Source organism: Felis catus, chromosome D4 (genome assembly GCF_018350175.1).
Source record: "Felis catus isolate Fca126 chromosome D4, F.catus_Fca126_mat1.0, whole genome shotgun sequence".
NCBI classification, from domain to species: Eukaryota; Metazoa; Chordata; class Mammalia; order Carnivora; family Felidae; genus Felis; species Felis catus.
This window is the reverse complement of record NC_058380.1, coordinates 41654396-41675781: the sequence shown is the minus strand read 5'-3', so window position 1 is coordinate 41675781 and position 21386 is coordinate 41654396. Positions and strand designations below refer to the sequence as shown.

Here is a 21386-nt window from a genome sequence, read left to right as displayed (position 1 = left end):
TGTTAGCAGAATATGTATTATTTCTGTGGTTTTGTGAATCAGTAACCACTAAAAGATTTCAGAACAATCATCTATGAATGATTTGTTCAGAATGTGCTTAATGAGAGAAACTGTGGCGTAAGACAACCTCACAATACATGTAAGGATACTTTTTCAGTGTTACACTTGGCTCTGTTCTGGATTATGCAACTTGGATTTTCAATCACTGTTGTACTATGCAGATATATTTGATGGAGTTTGGGTCTGTTTCCTGGGAAGCTGTGCAGGACAATACTTGTCAAACCAGTATTGAAATCCGGGGATCTGCTGACTGGAGCCAAGCATATGGTGGGACAGGAAGCTTTCTGGGTTGAAGAGGTGACTAACAGTGGGCTGACTGCCCTTCTCTGTTCACTTATGAGAGCCTGCTTCTCAGATCTGTTAGGAAGTAGGTTTCAAAGATTTGAAAAGAAAACACGAGGCTGTGTGTCCTATATCTAACTGGGAGTGATGCATATGACCACAGCATATGAGCAGCTCTAGGGTATAGTCTCACTCTCTGTCAAATAGAAGCCCTAGTAATAAAAGTAGAAGGGCTACAAGTTGTGCCCTTCAGAATTTTTCTGAGTATGGTTCCTCCATGGGCTGCTACTGTTTCTGGATGTTTCTGGACCCAGCCTTCTGGGTCTTCTGGGTGCTTTTCTAGTTTCTCTCCTTTTATCATTTATCTATTCTTTTTTACTGTGAATTGTGTATGTCACTATCTGATATCTTCTTGTGTTTTGGTCCATTCAGATATTATTTTATTTATACATTTTAGGATCTTTTGGAGAGCTGACTTAACTAGGTCCCCTTGCGAACAGATCACAAGATGATGACTTACATGACGGTACTTTGTTTGGGTAGAGTCCAGAGTAAGAATGAAGGACCAGAGGAAACCACAATGATGAATTATTAAAGTGATCAGTACTACTAATGGGTGCTCATTCCAACTGGGGCCTTTGGAGGCACCTCATGAATATGTCTCCCCGCAAAATAAAAGGGGAAAATGTTTACCCATTGACTCTCATTCTTGGTGGATCATTGTGGTCCTTTGAGCATTAAGTCCCTACACTTCCAATTTGTCAGGAAGCATGGTGCATGTGAGGCAAACTCAGAGTCAGACGACACTTAGCTATAAATGGGGGAAGTGAGTTGATGTGGCTGGAATAAGAAGTGAGACAGGAAGGGTTTTTGGTGGTGCAGAGATGGAGCCCACTGTAGGGACAGACAGGTTGTTTTTTTATGTGGATCTAAAAGCGTAAGAGTACTCCTCAGTATTTGCTGCCTCATTTGTTGTAGTGCTCTTCTCACATGGGTTCAGTTGTGCCTTTACCTTAACTTTGGTATTTGAAAGGACTGTTGGCATTTTTCTTAGTAATTTTAGCATTCCACTTGGAATATTGGTCAGATCAGAGTGAACTGGAATGTGTAATGCATTTCCCTTTCATGGACACAGATCCACTGCTTTATCCACAGTGAAGCACAAAACATTTAGAGGCATTATCTCAATTATATTCCATATCCTTGATTTTGGAATAGGGGAAAGTTGTTAACTGCTCAGCTACTGTTAATATTCTTCTAAAAAACACAAGAGTTATTTAGCAGAATTCTGTCACAGGGTGATTTGGCTCTTTCACATCTTCAAAAATGAAGGCCCAAATCCTCACTGTGTTTTTCCAAATGGACCGAGGAACCCCAGTAGGTATAGTTCATGCTTCTATTGAACCGAGACATCTGATACATGAGTGAAGATTTAGGGTAGACTGTAAGGAAAAACTAAAAAATAGTCCCCAGCAGGATTAAAACATTACGCATGTCTTCGCCAGTTATATGACAGAAGAATCTGTTTCAGAAACCAACTTTTAACAAAAGCAATTGAGTTACACAATTATTATATGTGCTCTTTTTATTGTAGTTATGTATTTTTACTGGAGTCATGGTCCCAAATTATAAGGTTAACTACTATCGCGACTCATGCAGAGGGTATGAAACATCAAAGTTTCCTACCATCCATTCAATCTGCAGTTCAAGTCTCCAGCACCTTTTGCTTTTTTTTATATTAAATATAATTTATTGTCAAATTGGTTTCCTTGCAACACCCAGTGCTCATCCCAACAGGTGCCCTCCTCAATGCCCATCACCCACAGTTTGTTCTCAGTATTTAAGAGTCTCTTATGGTTTGACTCCTTTCCTCTCTGTAACTTTTTTTCCCCCTTCCCCTCCCCCATGGACTTCTGTTAAGTTTCTCAGGATCCACATATGAGTGAAAACATATGATATCTGTCTTTCTCTGCCTGACTGATTTCACTTAGCATAATACTCTCCATCCAGTTCCATTGCTTCTTAGAAGTAGATGAACTGATCTTAATTCTTTCTCTGTGGTATATGATTTCTTTCCTACCTGGGTATATCTGTTTTTAAAGAAATATATGCTGCTTATAGGAGTGATACTTTATGGGTGGCAGAGAAAAACAAGTTCTCTATTTGTACAGGTAGATAGAAGGGACACGATTGCACTGTATCTGACATACAGTAACTCCCTCAATAAATTATTATATTTTATAGAGGTAAAAAGGACAGAAAAAAACCCAGAAAGGCAGACTCTAATATGAATTTATAACTATTATAACATCCTCAGCCAATTGGGAATTGTTATCCAATGAGACATTTTTCTGATTTGCTCTTTTGCTCCAGTTCAAAATGGCCATTACTGTTTCAATAAAGAATTCAGTTTACTCTGCTAGAACTTTCTCTTGGTCTCAGAGAGTTGAACAGTTAGGTGATTTGAGGTTAAGATATCTTAGCACCTTTAGGGCAAAATACAGTCTTAAGGAGTGATAGAATATGCCATCTAGAGGATAAAGAGTTTTAGGTTATAAGGAAAATTATTCCTTTTGTGGGCTCTTCAGGAACAATTTTCTATCTTGTGGTTGGTCACTTTCAATGTATGGCAATTGCTTTCCATTATAATCCCAAGCTTTAATCAATAGGTACCATATTATGCAACTTATAGTTACATTCTAACCAAAATATGTCAAATGTGGTTTCTGAGTGGCTGATTTACAGTAAGTCTTCCTCAGTCCCTAAAGTGGGTATAATAACTAATTTGAACTCCCACAGACTGAGGCATTTTTCTTCAGTGTTGGGGGGTGGGGTGGGAGTGGGTTGTAGAGATAGGAGGAGCAGTAAACCACTATTTCAACTTATTCACATACAGATTGATCCATTGTCATCTCCTTTGCATCTACATGGATTGTTGTGAATTATCTGCTCACCCTGGGAGAGACGTGCTCTGAATTCTAATAATTTGAAATCTGTGAATCTATTAAAACCATATTTGTAGCTCTAAAAAAAATTGATACTCACTGGGCAGTTTGCCCAACAAGAGAAAGTCAAAGAGATTATACACTTATCCTAAGTAACAGCAACCACCCTGCCAATTCTTCGTTTGAAAGAATACAGCAGACCCAAATTATACATCTAGGGGTAAGGGAAGACAAGAAAAGAACTCAATATATCAAAATCAGAAAGTAAATTCCACAATAATGGTTACAATAATGTTTCAAGATGTGATTTCAGCATAGGCCTAGTCATTGAACTAATCATAGCTTAGATGGGTTTAAAATTGTTTAAAGCAGATCCTGAGGTTGTTAAATATGTTTACCTCTCTCACTTGAAATCCGAATATTCAGTCATATACCAGTAGACCCTGAGATTACATGGGTCAGACAGCGACCTCATTGTTTGACACACTGTGAGGCCCAGAGTGTCACAGTGACCTATTGTGATCAAAACATGGTCTTTTGATTTCCAAACCAAAGATTTTTCATCTGGTACTGAATTAACACATTTAGCTCTTCCAGTTTGCTAGAATAGTGATGTAAAGATGCCTAAACTGGTGTTTCCAAGGGATCTCTGCTTTATACAGTGGATTTAGGTAAGTTAACCTGTTAGAGTTGTACTGTGATTTTCCCAAGGGATAGATTTTGTCTTTTTACTGATAGAGTCTCAACTATTATTCCTGGCACTTACAGGATAGTACTGATAATTGCTTGATGAGTGAATGAATGTGATAAATACTGATCTTTAAGCCATGAAGTCACACAGGACAGGCAAACCAAGAAAGAATTCACATGGGATAAAGTTACAGTCAAGTTCTTGAATAGGTGGTGTTTTTCTCTGACAAAGAGAGTGGAGAATCAGCAAACAGCCGAAAAATACTCTCCTCGAGGGTAAGAACCAAGTTGTGTCCCTCTTTGTGTACTCTGGTGTCTGGCACACAGTAAGTTCTAAAAAATACTCTGGCTTCCTCTCTGTATAAACTTGAAGTACACCTTTCTTTACTTCCGTATTAAGAATCTGGTAAATGTTTTGGTTTTAAAAGATTTCTTGTTTGATTATGTCTAAATGATACATGCTAGAGAAAGTGAAATGTTATCAAAAGAGTAAATCTCTCATTCGATTTAATTAAGTCAATAGGAAGTCGAAAGTCCTATTTGCTCAGATGATCCTTTTTTTCGATAATTGAGAATTGGCTTTCTTGGGCTGTTGGAGGTGACTACTTCAAATGACTACATTTGGCACTAAGTAGGGAGCCCTGCTATTAATTTTCAATTAACTATGTTGTTGATTATCTTGCGCAGTAACAATACTTCAGTTGTTTGCACTGCCTATCTCAGTTGAGTAGAGCATGGAATCAGCAATAACGTGATTATGGATTCTATTCTTGTATGGGCTGGTTAGACTTGCAAAGGGAAAAATCCTTGAATAAACATAGTGCTCCAAATGTTGGTTAACTGTTGAATGAATGAATGTTATTATTACAAAGAGGACTTGGCTAAAGAAGGTAGGTCATCACATCTCATTACCATTCTTAGGTAAACAACCAACTAGTGACAGTAATTTCATAACATTGTGTGTGTGTGTGTGTGAGAAATATATTTCTCTCTGATACTATTCACCACTTTAATGGAAATAGGAAACCTACAATGTTCATTGTTGGCTTAAACATTTTTCAGAGTAAAATACTGCCCTAATACTAGTTCATAAATACTTGAATTTGTATGTGAATTTTAAAACCCTATAAACTCAAGCAGAAAAAAATTATCCAAAGGAAAAACAAAAAAGCGAGTAAAGTGTCCATGTTGAATAATACTAATTACATTAAAATGAAATAGATAGCACTTACTCAAAACATCAGAATTTTTTTTTAAAGGATATATCACTTCTAAAATATGTGTGAATGTAGGGGCGCCTGGGTGGCTCAGTCAGTTGAGCGACCGACTTCGGCTCAGGTCATGATCTCAGGGTTTGCGAGTTCGAGCCCCGCGTTGGGCTCTGTGCTGACAGCTCAAAGCCTGGAGCCTGCTTCTGATTCTGTGTCTCCCTCTCTCTGTCCTCCCCCACTCATGCTCTGTCTCTCTCTGTCTCAGAAATAAATAAACATTAAAAAATTTTAAAAAGATATGTGTGAATGTTGCTTTGAATAGATTAGTGTAGATTACATTTTATACGGTAGCAAAACAGATAAATTTGCTGTTTAGATATGGCGTCTGAACTGAGAAAACATATCACATCAGCTGCATGTGTGTTGAAGGGTTTAGATACAGAATCACCCAACAAGTCTTAGCATTGAAAGCTGACCTATGGTTTCTTGAAAGATGTTTTTACTTAATTGCCAAGATAGCTCAGATGTTGTTTACTGTGTTGTCAGTTGCTCTGTAGTATTCAGATAATTGAGAGTACTGGTCAGTAACCTTTTTGTGCCTGTGTTTTTAAGCTGTTGTTTGTTTCTTCTAATGAAGCATATTAAATATCTTTAATATGCTTGTCTATTTTATTGAAGTATTCATGCTATTGAGAAAAACAAAACATCTGTATAGTTATAGGGGAGAATATTTGCAATGGAGATGATAGAGATCAAGGGAATGTCAAAATTACCAGAGTGAAGAAAACAGAGAATTGAAGATGAGACCAAAAACAGAGAGAGAGAAAAGCCCTCTGGCAAAACATAGCTCTAGAGGAAAGTATGTAAGAAGGTAGAACTTCATAGAGAAATGTATTTTATGGGGGAAAAAAATATACTAAAAGTCACATGACTTCCTATTTATTGAAAGAAAAATTCAGATTTTATGCAAGAAATAACTGAAAGGAGTTATTAATGAAGGAATTACTGAAATTACTGCTGTTTTATAAATACAGATAATCTTTGAATTATTACAAAGAAAAGAACTAATAAACTGATAAATTTTCAAGTAAAATGTTAGTTTCTTTATTATTTCTAATCCTGGAAGTCTTCATTATAAAAATGGCTAAAAAACTAATTGTGGTAGTTTGTGTCTTTTTAATTAGTGATTTTTTCCTAAGAAGAGTTAAACAGGTAGGAAGTATATGTTTACAGATTTTTTTAAGCTGGTTATTTTTGTTATCAAATGTTTAATTATAAAGGAAAGAAAACTTGGACATGTCCACCTTCAACTTTTAAAAAGTTTAGAGGTCATAAAATTAGCAAAGTAGAGGATCTTTGGCCACTGTGCTTAGGAATACAAGTATGATCATATCATGAATGATCTTCATTTGATTTGCCCAGTTTTATGATGTTTGATAGCTTGGTTTAAGAATTAGTAAATTTTGTTCTTTTTAGAAAATCATTTGACATTATTTGGCAATTTTCGTATCTCTAAATTAGTCTTAGATATAAATTCTTGATGCTAGTCAAATATTAAACACACTTTCTTGTTTGGTAACACAGGATAGTTTCAACCACTAAAATAAGATGGTAAGGATTGCTCAACGTAAAAGAAGTTACAGGTCTATCTAGTATGGGATAGTTTCTAAGATTTCTAAGGCACCTCCCTGATTTATAAAGAATTCCTTGGATTCAGAACAAGCTAGGTATCTGCAACATTAGACATAATATTTCATGGGTATAAGTGAAACATGCCAGTGCACACATTTTATGTTGACATGTTTACAGAAAAAGTCACTGAATTTTAATTATTAGGTGTAAGATTTGCATGGGCTTGTGTATTAGCCAGTTGCAGGATGACACAGCCGTGTACATTTTGCTCAAGACTTAGCTCAGATGTTTCTTCTGTAAGAGTTCTCTCAACACCTTGTCCACCTGGTCTGTGTTTCTTGCTCATAGAGCTTTCTGTGTATCCCTCTATTCCTGTTCCTACTACACTGTGTTATAATTGCTTTTTTAGTAAACTTACCCCACTTACCCCTTGATTTGTGGCCATGTCTCATTCATGTTGATGTGTCTACCACACAATACAGTGTCTAGTATATGTCTATCAGGTGCTGAGTAGGTGCTCAAGTGTATATATATTGAATGAATGGAAGGATGAAAGAACTAGGAAAAAAATACTACGTGATGGCAATATCACCTTATATTTGTAGAGCATTTTTCATTATTTTTCACCGCCACTTAAACAAGTCGGCATGGGGCCATGCTGTTTAATTTATAGATGAAGAAAAGGCAGATGATTTGACCAGACCCAACAGGTAGTGTCACACCCAGTCCCCAACTACCTACTTTGGGTTGATTGTTCATTCTGTGTTGCTGATTCTTTATCATAACACAGTTAATGAGGCTGATTGAGGCCAGGTTTAAAGCTGAGAGTTTACCCCTAGAGCAAAACAGTAGTATATTCAGCCAAAGAAACAACCAGCTTCCTCTTACTTGCCCCCCTATTTTTCTCAATGCTGTTACTACCCCTGCTATTACTTTTCTGTCATTTTTGTGAATCTCATTGATGTGAGCACTTAGATACCATGCCCAACACCAGACCAGACTGGGATAAGGCAATTTCCAGAAATGTTTCCCAAATAGAATTTCTGAATATGCTGTTGTTTACTACAAAGTCCAGGTCTCTGTGGTGCCCCGAATCAGTCCCAGGCTAAAGGGAAGAGGCCCTAGGCAGAAACTTGGTGTCACTGCCTGACTCAAGATCACCATTTAATGTAGTTAGAGTGGGATGTTATTAGACACCAAAGTTTTGGCCCTGTGAAGTTATGGTTAACAGAGCTGGTAAGAATTGTGGGCATTCTGGCAAAAGGCAGCCAGTGGAGTAGAAATAGTATGCTAATGTGCAACAATACCAGCAAGTAGCAGACAAGGACTGGCATGGGACGGTAGGCATCCTTGGGGCCATGGAGGTATAGGAGCTCGGTGACATGGAGCACTGCCTGTTGAATCCAGTGTTTGAAATGAAATGAGCACTGCCTTCCTAAGTCTAGAGTTGGTCCTTTTCTTGTTATGGTATTTCCCTTTTCATCGAGAAACCAGGATGAAGGCCTTATCAGAGAAGTGGGATAGAGGGAATTGAGGACTTTTAGAGGGTTCAGTTTGTCTGGCAGATCTCTAATAAGAATGGCTACCTACTTCAGTTAGATCTTTCCTTGCATGGGGATTACCTCCTCCCTTGTTTTGGACTATACACTTAATATTGCAGAACTTTATAACTAGTCTCTAGACAAGTTCCTATATGTTTAATAGTACATTTACTCAAACAGGAAATTGCTTATTAAGGCAAAGATTTTTGGAAAATCTGCTTTCATGAGTCCCCTTTCATATTTCTTCTCACTAAGTAAGTAATATTCACACCTCACACTTTAATTTAAAATTTTATTCAGTGTATTAGATATCCCAGCAGGGATTTGCGATTTTTTTGTGTGATTTTTTTTTTTGCCCCTGTATGATATGTGATTTTTTTTTCCCTGTATGATGTCAGAGAGGTAGAACCTGAGTGTAGTTACAGAAAGACACAATTTTAGAGCAAATGTTCTAAGAACTTGAATAAAAATATCAGGATTATCTGATATCAGATATCGTCTGGTTCAGCGCCTTCTTGTTATAGTGTGGTTCAGAGTCACATAGCTAGAGTAAATAACCCATTTGGTAAATGAGACTGAACCTGTGTATATGTTCATTCAAAATATAGTGGGTTGCCTGCAAATCACTGGAATTGTCGGGGTGGTGGTGGTGGTGGAAGTTATTAAGATGTTGTCAGTGGAATCACCACATTTTAGAATGAAACCACTTAAATGATGAGACAGGATGTAACCAGAATAGTCTATGACCTCCTTGAGGACAGACTGGAAGATTTCCCCTTTATATCCTTCCTGTTTAGGGTACTGACTGGGAGTAATAAAGACTTACAAGTATTTTTTAAATGATTGAATAAAAACCATTGATTCGGTAGCCTTATTTAAGAATGGTATTTCTAGAGGAGAAGCTAGTGGAAAGTTCCCCCTATTTTGCCATCAAATGTTCATTGCTTTTTCTGTTTTAAAGTTGGTTAATTTTCATTTCTTGTGATGCGTTAAAATCTGGCCAATTTTCTCTGGCTGTTCTCCATTGTTATCAGTGTTTCTCGTCTAGCATTTAAAGAAAGTATTGGAGATGTGGTCTGATTAGTGAGTAACAGACTGGGATTTTGTCCTGTTCTATGTTTTGTAGGTTTGTTGTGTTTACTTTTTTGAGCCATATGTTCTAAAATGTTTTAAATATGTAGCATCGTAACAGCTACTGTTTAGAGGACCAGAATATCTATTTCAAGTACACAAAATAAACTCCTGAACTAATATGTCACTGTTTCCTCCTCTCCCCCAAAGGAGAAATGTTAGGAGTTTAATGGGTTGAATAGAAATTTCCTTTTGAATGGTTAACTAAATTGCTATCACCTTGTAAGCCCCTAAATCCCAATCTGTTTTTCTAAGGAAACATATTTGCAGCTGTTTCAAATAACTGGTGGTTTGAAGATGATTGTTAGTGTGGTTTTCTACACACCCAGAACTTAGGCCCAGCTCTGTTCCTTGTCTTTGAAGCTAAGGAGTTGAGTTAAATAAATTCAGATTCGTTTTATTCATTAAATATTGTTTTTTTTTTAAAATCCTCTATTAATATTTAATTCTGTAGTAGTCATTTACAAGATAATTTTATTCTTTTGTGAATTTATATAGACATGTGAAACATTTTGAGAAGTTAATTTTATTAATTTTTTTTTTTTAATTCAGGGATTTCCGTTGCAACCAATCACTTATATATATCTAGTCTTTAAAGATAGGTGAGAAAATCAGGTGAGTAGAAGTTTACAGCTGCCTTAGTAGGAGTCTCCAAGGCAGTAGTTCTGTATGGCAGTTGTGACTTAGGGATGTCCTGGGTGGGGAGGAAATGATCACATTGAACTGTTAATGGCTTCTGAAATGATGAGGCACAGGGCTCTAGAGTCTTCTATAATGTGGACCCACACTTGATTTTCACCTCTGGGGAGCTAACATAGAGCTATATAATTTACTAATCACTTTCCCATGCACTACTGAAGTTGGTCTCCAAATAAACTATTTGAGATTTAGGCAGAGTAGGTGGTACCCACTGTTTTATAAATGAGGAAACTAGTTTAGAGAGGTTATGTGGTTTACCCAAGTAAGCTCACAAAGCTAGCAAGGACTAACTTTAGTAGGACTAAAACCCAGGGTTTCTCAGTTTAACATTGAGCATATTGTCCATTCCCTCATGCTCCTGTGACACAGGACTCATCATCTTTTTCCTTCTCTCTAGGAATGGAAAAGGGAAGTCCTAGGTTGTAATCTCAGTTTTAGCATGTGGCCCTGGGAAGATTACTTGTTTTAAGCCTCAGTTTATCTTTAAAGTGGGATCAATGGTATTTGCATTTATTGTGTTCAGGATTAAATGAAATCATGCATCACTTTGGCACCTCCTGTGGGCACTCAGGTTTTTTTTTTAACTTTTTTTCTCTCCACCTTCCCTTTTTTCTTTTTTTTTTGTCCAAAGAAAATTGGCTTTATTTGTGTGGGCAGATTACAGCCTATTTTAATGGGTACCTTAAGCAGCTCTTGTTCTGCTAAGTTGTGGGAAGTGTGCACATAAACAACAAACTAATACAAAGTGCTGTGTAGTACAGTCTTCCTATGTATTAAGAATCAGGAGGAGTACAGAAAAGGAAATAATAATGTCTTCCTCTGGAATAAGGTTAGAAAAGGAGGTGCTATTTTGAGCTGGTCCTTGATGGTTTTAGAAGCTGTGGAGTTTCCAGAAGGTGAAAGGCATCAAAGGCATGGGTAACATTATGAGCAGACTGCTAAGTATATACTATTTTTGGGGAACAGCTAAGCAAGGGGTCCCAGATGTGGGTGAAACTTCCTGGGAGAAAAGATGACAACAGATTTATAAAGTGATCTACAGGGGATAATTTGGCTGTATTCATTTAACATATTGAGCATATAATTCTGTTTAAGACACTGATTTGGGTGTTGATTATACTGTGGCGAATGTGACAAAGTCCTTTCCTCCTAGAGATTATATTTCAGTGGAGAAGACAACTAATACTAATAAGCAGAATAGATACGGTGTATGTTAAGGGCTATGAAGAAAAACAGAGCAAGGGGATGAGGAGTTATGGGAGGGAGGGTCCTACTATTTTAAGGACCTGCCATGGAGGGACCAGTAAAGGCAGCTTTGAAGAGATGACATTTTTGCAGAGGCCTGAGTAAAATTAGAGAGTGAGTCTTGCACAGATCTAGAGGAAGAACATTTTAACAGAGGGAAAGAAGTCATAAGGCCCTGATGTAAGAACAAACTTGGTGATCTTGAAAAGCTATCCATTGTCAGTAAAATTCATCTTAAAGGATCCTGAATATTCAGAAGACCATGATGAAAAGGATAGCCTTTCTACATGGAAGCACAATGGCATCTGACTGTAATACTGCCCAGGGCCCTCTGCATTATGTGTGTGTATGCAGATGCATGCTTACCTGGGTCCCCTTTTCTATCTATCTGCCAGTTACCCATCTACCTGTCCAGTTACCCATTCATGTATCCATTCACCCAGTATTTGCTGAGTACCTTCTATGATGCAGGCACAATTCTAGGCCCTGGCTCTCAACAGAACCCATGCTTAAGTTTAATCACATTCCAAAAGGCAGACCATTGTAGAAAAACTTATGCGTTGGCCATACCTATTTTTCTGAACCTAGTTGATAATTTTAAGATAATGTAAACTGTCATCTTGTCTTCTGCCAGGTCAGTGAGTCGTATGTATTTCTGCTGTTGGTAACATCCTACAAGGGTGTAAAGAGTTGAAAAAAGGGGCAAAAAAAGAGTACTCACCACATGTGGGTAAAGAAAACACTGGTACTGGATATTTGATAGTTGGATTGTCGGTTCTGGCCTACTTAGTGAATCATCTGTGTGGCAAAATGCAGCCTTTCCCTAAGAGACAGACCAAGTTGTTTATTGATGCTGAGGAGGAAAAGGGTTGGGCACATACTTGCAAGACCTATGATCTTTCCCAGAATTTGGAAGGATAAGGGAATTGCTAAGAATTTGACATTGGAACTGTTCCCTCTAATTGTGGCTTTGGCCATTTGAAGGAAAAAAAAGGTTAAGGAATCCAGAAGGTGATATGCAGAACAATATGAAAGCTATTCACGGTAAAAACAAGCATTTAGCCAACATTTGGCTACATTAATGTGTGTTTTAGTTTGAGGCAGTGTAAACTGAGGTGGCCTTGTTTCACAGTGGCATTTAGGAAAATTAACTAACATGTATCAGCTACTCAAAAGTTTTGTTTTCTTTCCTCCTTTTTTTTCTCCCTACCACCCTTTTATACTAGTTTGTTTTTCTTTTCATGCTTTGAAATTATTGCAAAAGGAATGGCACTCAAAATTTTTGTTAATTATAGATAGACAGTTTAACAGTGCACATTTCCTTCCACTCATTTGGTAGATACTTCTAAATTGGAGAATTTCTAATTTGCCAGACGGTTGGCATTTTAATACAGAGATGCTCACCTTCCTCTCAAATTAGTGCCTCCTTTCACCTGGGGGTGATTTGGATGCCATGCCTCTCTTGTCCCAGAGATCATGGTCTATTATAATTATTTTTTAATGTTTAATTATTTTTGAGAGAGAGACAGAGCGCAAGTAGGGGAGGGGCATAGAGAGAGGGAGACACAGACTCTGAACAGTGTCTGGGCTCTCAGCTGTCGGCATAGAGCCCGACATGGGGCTCTAACTCTTGAACCATGAGATCATGGGCTGAGCTGAAGTTGGATGCTCAACTGACTGAGCCACCCAGGTGTTCCAGATGGTCTATTATTGAGACTCTATTTTTCCTATGTATTAATTTTAATTCTTTTTAAAATAAATTTTCATGTGTATCAAGCATGTTAATTTTAGAGACTAAGAGATCAGAAGAAGCAAAACCATGATCATCTATAACCCCAGCCACCCTAAGATAAACATACCCACATATCCAGTGTAGCACTTCAAATGAAGCTTTTGGTGATTATGTTTACAGTATGACATATAATGAATACATTGATCTTTGTTTATGTATTTCTGTGTATATAATATCATGAACATCCTTCTATCATCATTAGGGACTGTACGTTATTCCATCATGTAGATTAAATGATTCTCCTTTAGCTTATTTCCAGTTCTTTCCTATTACCTCTATAAGAGCAGCCTCTTTGTGGTGCAGGCTCATTCCCATCAGACTATAGATAGCCAGGTCACACCTCTTTTCCTATCTGGCAGGCTGTTTTCTGACCTTCCATTCAGAACTCAGCCTGTTTCCTATCTTCGTCTCCTACAGCCTAGCTTCTTACCCACAACAGCAGCTCTGGACTTGACCTTTCATCCCATACCCCTTGTAGGAGCTTTTTGTTGTTTTTTATTTCATTGTGGTATTTGCTTCTTATCACTTTTGCTCCTCCTTGAAGTCTTTTGGGTTTTCTGGCTCTCCATTCTTACAGTTTTGTCCTTACTTTTCTAATTCCTTGTTTTCTAGTTCATCGTTTTGTGTTCTTTTAAATACAATTTTTTTCCTGGTTTTCTTCTACACACTTTAGGCAATGGCCCTCATTCCCTTTTTATATTTTTACTGACCTGCTGATAACTACCCAACTCTTTCTTCATCCCAGACTTCTCTGTAGGGCTCCATGTTTGTAACTTCAGCTACTGTGGATGCTCTACTCACCAGTCAGAGCCTAAATTTTTCAGGATCTCTTCAGCCAGACTCTGCTGTAGGTTAAATGGCATCACCACCTGTCTAAATCCTACCCTTGTGGGAAATGGGAAAGTCCTCCTAGACTCTTCCCTTTCCCTAGTTCCCTCCCCAAATCCAAAAGGCAACTAACTCTACTGTTTACCTCCTCCTTTCTCTGCAGTCCCAGTGCCTCTGATCTTATAAAAACGCACATTATTTCTTCATTTCCATCTTAATGTTTAAATTTCTCTGGGCTGTCCCTCCTGCTGTGACTAGAGTATTCTAACTTGCACATCTGACCCTCGTTGCTTCCCTGCTTCCCCAGTCCCAAATCCTGTCCTTCCCTCTATTCACCTGTCTGCTATTGTTAGGGATGAGTTGAGTTCTCCATTCCTCCACTGTGTTCTTTGTTCTTCAGGTAGTTAGGTACTGTCTTCCTCTGTGCTCCCTGAACACCCCACACCAGGATTTCTCAACCTTGGATCTGTTGACATTTCTGTTTGACTGATTATTTGCTATGGGGTGCCATGTTGTGCATTGTACAATATTTAGCAGCATCTTTGACCTCTACCCATTAGATAATACATTCTCCTCTGTCCCCAACCCCAGTGATATAACCCAAAATGTCTGTAGACATTGCCAAGTGTTTCCTGAGCAGCAAAACCTCCCTTGGTTAAGAACACTACCCTTTTATGTATGTTTTCTGAAGCACTTACAATAACGTTTTGTGTTTATGTCCTTACATGTTTATCTTCTGTCCTATTAGAGGTCAGAACCAGTGCACCTCTGCATCGTGAGCAGTGTTAAGACCGAGTGGCCCTTAGTCAGCATTTTCTGTGTGAGTATATGCCAGGATGGACCCCTCATTACTGTTCTCAGAAAAATGAGAAAGGACAGTCAGCAATGTTGAGAATTTTGCCATTCTGCAAGAGATATATATATATATAGATAGTTTAATTTGATAATTTATGGTGTTTTGCTTTGTGATAAATGGATTCTAGGTATTATTCTATGGGTACATGAGGAAGTTGTACAATATCTTTTGCCAGAGTTCTTTTAAAAAGAGACCAGTTTTAGGGGCGCCTGGGTGGCGCAGTCGGTTAAGCGTCCGACTTCAGCCGGGTCACGATCTCACGGTCCGTGAGTTCGAGCCCCGCGTCAGGCTCTGGGCTGATGGCTAGGAGCCTGTTTCTATTCTGTGTCTCCCTCTCTCTCTGCCCCTCCCCCGTTCATGCTGTGTCTCTCTCTGTCCCAAAAACAAATAAACGTTGAAAAAAAAAAAAAGAGACCAGTTTTTTTTTTTTTAAAGGCTGATTCATTCATTTCATTAATTTGTCAATCATGTCAATCACCTGTTTTATGCCAGGGAATATGTTTATTCCTGGATGAAACAGTTCTAGGGTTCTTGAAGCTTTCCAGATAGATACTCAAGGAATAATTTTAATATAGTGAGATAAGAACAAGTCACGACATCAAGGATTTCCAAGATAGTGAGGTGAGACTGACCCTCCAGGCAGAGGGGCCGTGTGGATGTGTGGTGGGTAAAGGGGACATTTATGTGATATTCCAAGGAATCTTAATAATGTTGATGCTTTGTAGAATTTACAATAAGCATTCCTTCTCCTGCCTTTTTTTTGCTTTTATTGGCCCTGTGATAAACATTTTATATTTCCTTTATGCTGTGTTTTAATGATTTTCCCTCCCCCATTCTTCCCTTCTTTACCTGAATTTCTGTAGTATGAAGCATAATGTGGCAAGTATTCTGATCTCATGGCCTACTCTGTCTGCAGAGGTGTGTGTGAGTGAGACCCCTTTTAATCATTCGTATAATGATTGGTGGCTCCCTGTTGTTAAACCACAGTTATTGATCCATCATCGCTGAAGTACATGGCTGAAGGAACTGGTGCTGTCAGGCATTGATTGACTAGGAAGGAAGTGTAGAGCTATTCTAACTCACTTTTATTTTCATCAGCAACAGTTACAGTAGAAGCTTGTGCAAGACCTCCATGATGGAACATCACTTTTCCTGCATTAAGAGGTGTCTGATGTGACTTAAATTGCCAGGATAACTCACATGGCTGCATTTAAAATACTTAGAACAGAAGAAACTGTCCAAAACCTTCTGATCTGACTTGGCTAATGGTTCAGACTCTGGAAAATAAATTTGGGAGGTGGGGGATGCATGAGAAAGAACAGAAGTAGTATAAAATTATTCCTAAGCAAATTGAAGAATGTATAATACATTTGAACATTTTATTGAAGAGTTATTTCTACACAAACTGCAGTCCGACAAAACAAGCATCTTTTTGTATAAGTGAAATTGTTTAATGGCTCTTCAAATAATCAACTTCAATCCATAATTAATAGCTGTCTTGGTACAGTTTTTATATTTTGGGCAGTTTCAGGAGGATTTGGGGCCTCTGCACAAATATTCTAGACAAGGATACGATTGGAATATACTGTACGTATTGAAGGTGCCTCTTGCATTTAGTTCAACTTAACATATATTTTAAAATCTGAGATGACAATGATTTATTTTAATGATGCTTTAATAATGTTCCTGTTATGCCTCTAATTCTGATTAGAGCAAGGAACAAGAAAAACAAAATAAATGATGGGTTTGGGGTGGCAGAGGAAGGAGTAGAGGGGATATATTAAAAGAGTGAAACCAAAAAAGAGAGGACAAAAGCTACCATTTTTAGTGACATGTTATCCCTGCCTCAGAGCCTGTGCGTTTGTCCTTCTCTCTGAATATTTTAGTTTTGTTATAATTACAGTATCTTGCCTGCACTTTGTCCCTCTGATCCTTTGTTAAAGCCCAGATCACTCTGTGCAGACTGCGCTTGTAGGTGTGATTTATTGAGTGACAAGTAGCTGTAGGGTAGAACCCCCGCCTCTGTACCTGACTAAAGTATTAGACATCACAGAGCTGGGGCATGCAGGAGGGGGCCTGGGAAGGGGGTGGGGGAGGCGAAAAGCAAAGAGCAGCAGTAACACAGCAGCTCCTGGATACAGATCAGACAAGAGGTTCTGCCACAAATCACCTAGAAACATGTCAGACGCTGCATGTTTGTTGTTTTACACTGAGGGCACAGCCGTAGTCCAAAAGTATTGATTCTTTTCTTTGTACAGAGACAGAGACTGTCAGCCCTAGCTGGCTGACCTTGGTATGGCTCAGACAACTATTCCCCACCCTGCCGACCAGATGAACCCCACAGGAAAAGCCTAGGCTAGATATGCCAATGTCCACTTCACAGGCACAGAGAGAAACCCATGCCTGCTGAAACAGCTCCTTCTGTTTCCCAAACAGCTCCCCTCCCCTCCCGCCTGGGCCCCCCAGAGTGCTCCTTGTGACAGAAAAATTGGAGGCAGGATTCTTGGAGTGTGCGAATGTGTGTGTGTGTGTGTGTGTGTGTGTGTGTGTGTGTGTGTGTGTGTGGTGTATTTGTGTCAAAATGCTCAAAAGAACCCCATTTTATTTAACTGTGAAATAACCTGAAGGATGTCTGGCCGGCGATATGTATGTGTGTGCGTTTTGTGTTTGAGGACGCAAGAGGAGATAGTTTATTTTCTGTTTGTACATATCAAAGGAGAAATCTCTGTGTGTGGGCACTTAAATATGTTTTGAGTTTTGGGGGGGTTGGGGTGAGTTTTCTGCTCTTTCTCTGTTCTAAAAGCTTTGGAGACAGGTGAGATATGAGAAAAAGAAATCACCTCTCACTCTTAATTGACCTGTGATTATTTTCAAAGTTGTTTAATAGTAAAACTACGTAGATCCAATTACTGTATGAACCCACAATTTTCTTTCTAGGCTTAAGCTTTGTAGTTGTCCTTAATTTTGCAGCATTTAAAACATTTGATTTATTTTGGAAATCACATAACTTTTAGCTGCAAAAACTTGTTTGTAATTTAGAGTTCATATTTGTTTTAGCTGAATATAAACACAGATGTATAGCCATCAACATTTGAAATAAAGAGTTTAAAACTTGAACCTGTGAACCCTTAAGAAGAAGGGATCACAGAGGGCCTTTCAGCAACCACAGCTAATCGTTTGCTGGGCTGGGCCAGTAACTCCAGTGCTCCAGGAAGGCTTGCCTCCAGTGACATGGAAGGTGTTTCCAGTGACTCCTTCCCAAAGCTGAGTGTTTTATTTTGACTAACAGTAACGGGGAGGATGTCTTTCACTTCTAGGAATGTTGTTGCATGCACGATCCCTGTCCGTAAGATTGAGCATCTCACAAGGAAAATTCAAGTAGCTTTCCAGTTTTGCCAAACAAGAATATGAGGCACACTGATGGAAAAGAAAAGTGGTGATGTCATGTGCACTTCGGGATATTTAAAAAAAAAAAATCTCTCTTTTAAAAATAAGGTTTCTCTTTTCCAGATAAAGTAATGCAAACAGGTTCAGTGTGTGTGATAAGATACAAAATCTGTATAACTCACCTTAAATTTTATTAAAATGAGTTTTTTTTAAAGTTGACCATTGAAGATAAAAATAGCAAGTATGTGTAAGGCATCTTAAAGTCATTACTCACTTGTATTAGAAACCCTTTTATTTTCTATGTCATACTATTGATATTCATACTATTTGTTTAAATGACTATTTGGCAGCTTAAAAGAACACTCAGTGATTTAAAAAAAATTATTTGTTTTATAGTGAATTTATTTCTTGATCTTAAAGTGAGATCTTTTTTGAGGCATTGGGATCTCCGGACTCCTAACTCTAGACTCCAGGGAAAAATTTTCTAATATGCCTTTCTCTGAAAACAGTATGAGACCTAACTAAATATTTTAATATCTCATGTTGATTCTAAATAGTTCGCCATTCTTTTTGCTGGGTCTTTCTCATCCAAAACAGCCTTACATTTTAAGGTTAAGAACAACTGAGCAACTCTGCTTTTGGGTACTGAAATACAACAGCAAATTATTTAGGATATATCAGTGTCTTGACAAATGAGTAGTCTAGTCATAAAATGGAAGATGACGAGTGACTAAGCTATCTAAGAAATACCATGTAAGAAAAATAATGCAGAGAACATACGAAGAATTGTTCAAGATCTGAACACTATTTTTTTAACATTCTGCTTTTCTTTTAATATATACATGCTAATCATCTGTCTTTCTCTTTTCCCTGTATATGTTATATCCACTTGATTTACTACTGAAATTATATTGCTTTTGAAAGTGTCAGTTGAGTTATCCCTTGCCTTGTTAGTATCATGTTTGATTTCTTGGACAGAGACATAAATCACTATCTAATATGCAGGTCTTTTGAAGACGCACCCAAGGTTTATTGCCAGTAACAGACTAGTGGCCTTATGTGGACTTTCCATGAATAAAACAGATTGATGAGCCATTTTATAGCATCGCAAGCTGTATTATAAATACATCACCCTTTTCAGTAATTTAACGTGAGGAACAGCCTAATGAGCTCCCAGCCATGATCAGCCAGAGAGCTGGGAGTTCTGTTTAGCTTCTGGGACAAGTGACTGGTGGAGGATAAGAAACCCAAACCCTGTAATGTTTTCCTCAGTTCAGTGACAAAACCTTTGCAATATGAATCATTTGAAACAACAGTAAAGTCAAGTTGCATTTAGAATTGGTCAGAGTAATAAAAAGTGAAATGTATGTGCGTCTGATTTTGCTTATAACTGGAAATGTAAGACAATTGGCTTTTTGGGTTATTTGTTTTTCTTCTTTCACTGATTGAAGTCGTAAGCAAAATTGGATCAGCAAATTATCATTTTGGAAACATGATCTAACATCTACCTAACAACTTGGAAAAGAAACAGATAGACGTGGTTACAATGTCATGAAGTTTTCTTTTGAAAGTATAGCTTAAGATGACTATTGATTCTGTGATTCTGTATTCCAGCCTTGTCTTTCACACAGCCTACAACACTTTGACTTTCATATCTAAATAACCTTTATAATACCCCTGTAGAGTAGGATGAGTGGGTGGTATCTGAGGGTAAACAGTTATTATTTTCCTCTTTCTGGTGAAGAAACAGAGGCATAGAAAGATGGGTATTTCCAAAGAGTTATCTGAATAGAAAGGAAAACAAAATAAATGAATTATTAAAGTAAATGAATTATTAAAAACAAAAAATAAATGAATTATTAGGGGTGTCTGGGTGGCTCAGTCGATTAAGCATCCGACTTCAGCTCAGGTCATGATCTCAGTTTGTGGCTTCCAGTCCTGCATCGGGCTCTGTGCTGACAGCTCAGAGCCTAGAGCCTGCTTAAGATTATGTGTCTCCCTCTGTCTCTCTGCCCTGCCCATTCACACTCTATGTCTCTCTCTCTCTCTCTCTCAAAAATAAACAAACATTAAATTTTTTTTTAAAGTATATTGTTTTTAAATACAATGGATGCCAACATTTAGAGGACTTACACAAATACCACTTTGTGGACTTCAAATTTTCTTAACAGCTTAGAAGAGAGACCATACCCAGTACTGCTAAAGGCACAGTTTTGTGAATGAATTTTTGCTACCTGGAGGCTGCAGTGTATTTTGAACTGGACGGTTCTAGAGGATAGTTCACTTTTCTGAATGTAGTTGATTATATTGTGCTACATAATCCTACCCTTACCAAATACCAGTTGAAACTGTAGTTTACATTTTTAGAAGTCAGGCTTTGTTCTGAGATGGCATTACTAATAAAAGGTGAGTAATTAGCCTATTGTAAAAAAATTTAAAAAATTTTTTCAAATATAATTTTCACATGAAAACAGCTAGGCAGTTTGGCAGACTCCATTATTTATACTGCAGACGTAAAGTACCTTGAGTGTACAAGGGAAGAATGAAGAACTGAAAAGACTTTAATTAGTCTTTACAGAATAGGCAAAACCAGAATATTTTACCACCGAGACATAAACACATCAGTGATGGCGTAACTCCTCTGGCTCCATCATGCCTATACTCAGACACCATGCATCTCCAATTTTAAAAAATAATTTAAATGGAATGGGCCCATTTATGCCCTCAGTTCCTTATTAAAAATGGTTGACAAGTAAAATTCCATTTTAGAATATATCTGTGGACAGTCAATATTGTTTTGAATTTTAAAGAGTTCCTGTGTCTTATGAATGGCAATATGCATTTAATATTCTGTATTCAGGGCAAGGTTCTTTTGAAACCAGCTTTGCATTCATCTCCGCTTTTGCTTTCACCTCTGCTCTTTACCTTCCTCCCCTATACATCTGGGGTTGTGTGTGGACTGCAGGTCTAAACTAATCAGGTTGAATGAACTACTTTGGTCCTCAGTTTCTCTATTTCGAAAACTGTGGGCTGGAATTTAATGTTTCTTGAGGGAGTATTTGGATGAATATTGCAGAATGAATTTAT

General features: G+C 37.9%; 1 protein-coding gene across 23 annotated transcripts in view; it reads left to right on the top strand.

Moving 5' to 3' along the window:
- The window catches only part of BNC2 (basonuclin 2), a 437823-nt gene that overhangs the window by 192884 nt on the left and 223553 nt on the right, over positions 1 to 21386 (top strand). Inside the window, exon 1 of one of the 23 annotated variants that reach the window (XM_019816012.3) lies at positions 3191 to 3958. The exons of the other annotated variants lie outside the window; for them this stretch is intronic. The gene's annotated coding sequence lies outside the window, so the exon portion shown is untranslated. Of the gene's footprint in view, positions 1 to 3190; positions 3959 to 21386 lie in introns of those variants that run through there. 23 annotated transcript variants of the gene reach the window in all.